The sequence below is a fragment of the Actinia tenebrosa genome, unplaced genomic scaffold (assembly GCF_029948245.1).
Source record: "Actinia tenebrosa isolate PJP-AT-01 unplaced genomic scaffold, QUT_ActTen_1.0 PGA_scaffold6__47_contigs__length_16458017, whole genome shotgun sequence".
NCBI classification, from domain to species: Eukaryota; Metazoa; Cnidaria; class Anthozoa; order Actiniaria; family Actiniidae; genus Actinia; species Actinia tenebrosa.
The window spans coordinates 4,610,962-4,613,775 of NW_028292583.1; positions in this window are offsets into that span (position 1 = coordinate 4,610,962).

The window sequence follows — 2,814 nt, forward strand, 5'->3', positions numbered from 1 at the left end:
ATACGAGAAGCCTTGATGACACGTGAAAGCCGTACTTCTGGATGAGAAGAGACAAGTTATAAGAGAAACATAATATAACTTGAGCCAAGTGGACCGATGGCCATTAACCCTGAGTTAGTACTTGTATGAACTTGTTTCACTACACAAATCAACATCTACATCAACATTTTTCACATGTTATTTTTAGCAGGACCCCCATTGATAACAGCATTATTGTTGAAGGGTCTTCATCCTGCATAGATATTCGTCTTATTATCATTATTAGATATGCAATTTGCAATTCTGGCTTTTTGACGTCTTCTGTGTTCTGCTAACTTGATCTGACATGCCAAAAATGTATCATCAAGATGTGCGTGTCTTACCCTGTTGTATTTATTTTCGTCCCACCATGAGTGTTAAGGAGATCGTGTTATTTTGTCCCACAAGGTCAAACGTCTTCCTGTCTTCCTGTTTTGTGTAAATCCCCCTTTAGAAACAAATCATTATGATGATTTCAAATATAAAAGTTTGGAAGTCATATTTTTGTAAAGGAAAGTGTGTTCCATTTGGATTTAAAGCAAATAACGTAAAAGGATAAAATCGGCAAAAAGAAATTAAAGGAAAAAAGTTAAATAAAGAAAGCAGTTTTATATATTGTTTTCCAAATATTAACTTCAAATAATATTATTATTGCACATATGGGAAAACAATGAATCTATTATTTTTGCATTGAAAATAATACTGTTGTATGATATTTATACAAGACTACCATTGTGCAATTTTAACTTGAGACCTCACAGCCCGCACAATCTCATCAGTGACCTGGTGTTGCTTGGATATTTATCATGACACTTTTTGAAGTTTTCATGATATTCATTTAAACTCCTCTTACAGGACAAAGGGAGGCCGATAAACTCGATATTTACTGAGGATTAAAATGGCTTCCGGGTCAAAATACACGTTATTGTACTTTAAAAACAACTCGGATGTTTTCTTCATAGAACACTTGACTTGTATGGCTTTTTAAGGCTACTGTTGGCATGGAAATTAAAATTAAAAATTGACAAAATAAACAAGAAAATGGAAAAATAAGGTTAGTTTAAATTTGTGAACAGCAAGAGCGGTGCACTAAACAAATAAAAATACAAAGCTGCCCAAGCGAAAAAACAAAGACAAAAAATAAGTTCAGATTCGAAAAATCTAATGCGCTATATAAAAAAAAGATATTCCCTTATGTAAACAGCAAACGCCCAGCAACCTGACATCGGGTGGCTCTCGTGTTGCAAAAATTGACAGGCACAACATAAGTAATATACTTAGGAATAACGGTCCAAAGAGAATTGATGGGGGGGTTGCAGGAATTTTGGTTGCATGATACGATATTTATTTTTTTGGCTCAACCCTTGCACGTTTTTTTTTTTTTTTTTTTTTTTTTTTTTTGCGTACAGTTAGATGTGTTTCTTCCAGCAGAAGAGGTTGCGCGATATTTTTTTTGGTTGAAGTTCCAACTTTGAAGCCAGTGTGAACCCATCGTTATTACAACCTGAAATCTTCGATTCGTGCACAGAAGAGGAAGAAGACTGTTGTTTGAAGCTATGTAAACACGACAACCCGACACAGACTGATAGAGCCGTCCCATTTTAAGGAACTCAAGATAAGACGTCTGATAAAAGCTAGTCTAAGAATGTACATTTGCACGAAATTGTAAAAAATATATAAGCTTTATTGTTTCTCTGGTTTCTCTGCCGATCAGTAGTGGAAGTCAATGAAGATTTGCCAAGTCGACAAACTCAGAGCCAACGTCGCATTTTCTCCTACTGGCAGCATCATCTTTTTTCAAGACTTTACGATAATTATGTACAAGATATCTTCTTGTCATCATTAAACATTTTGAAAGTACGTCGGTGGTAAAATGTTAGAACGTACCGTCACGAACCCCTACATTTTTAAACATATCTGCTAATTTATTGCTGGTTTTTTGTTTTGTTTTGTTTTTTGTTTTTTGCTGTGACAGTGTTGTTTGCATATGTAACAAGAAACGGAACGCCTCAATGTACCGAATGATAATAAATGAAACTTTTGTTGCTTGGGTTTTGATAACCATGATTTTGATAATTTTACAAGTGTGAAGTTCAATAACTTGCAACTCACAACTCGCAACTCGCAACTTGCAACTATCGGACTCGCACTTTACCAAGACCCCATATTTTCGGATCCTGAGGCTATTCTGAGAACGCATAGAGATTAGCATATGTCGTAATGGTGGATGGACGTGTTTAACACGTTCCTCCTAAAAAAAGACGCTAAGTGGCCATTATGGCATCTTTGGAAGAGATAAAGGAGTTACTGAAGATTGAACTATCGCCAATTCATTCTACATTAGAAAACTTGAAGGAAACCTTCGATGAAATGAACAAAACTGTTAAATTTCTATCGGCAAAATACGATGAGTTACTTACTCAAGTCAAATCTGTGAACGAGAAAATCTCTACTCACAGTTCGAGTATCAAGTATATGAGGCTTCAAATGGAAAATGTCGAAAAATCTGCCTCAGAAGCAAAGAATCAAATAGAAGAGCTAGCCCAGTACCTAAGAAGGGATTGTCTAGAAATATCTGGGATTGAAGCAACGAGGGATTGTACTGCTGGAGCCATTGCCGGATCGGTTGGTAAAGCCATTGGTGTGCCTATCACACAAGAAGATATTTCTATCGCACATCCTTTACCTTCCTATAACAAAGATGCGCCGCCAAAAATCATCGTCAAATTCACTCGAAGAGATGTTAGGAATAATTTCTACTCGAAGCGCAAGAACCTTGCAAATAAGAAGATCAAA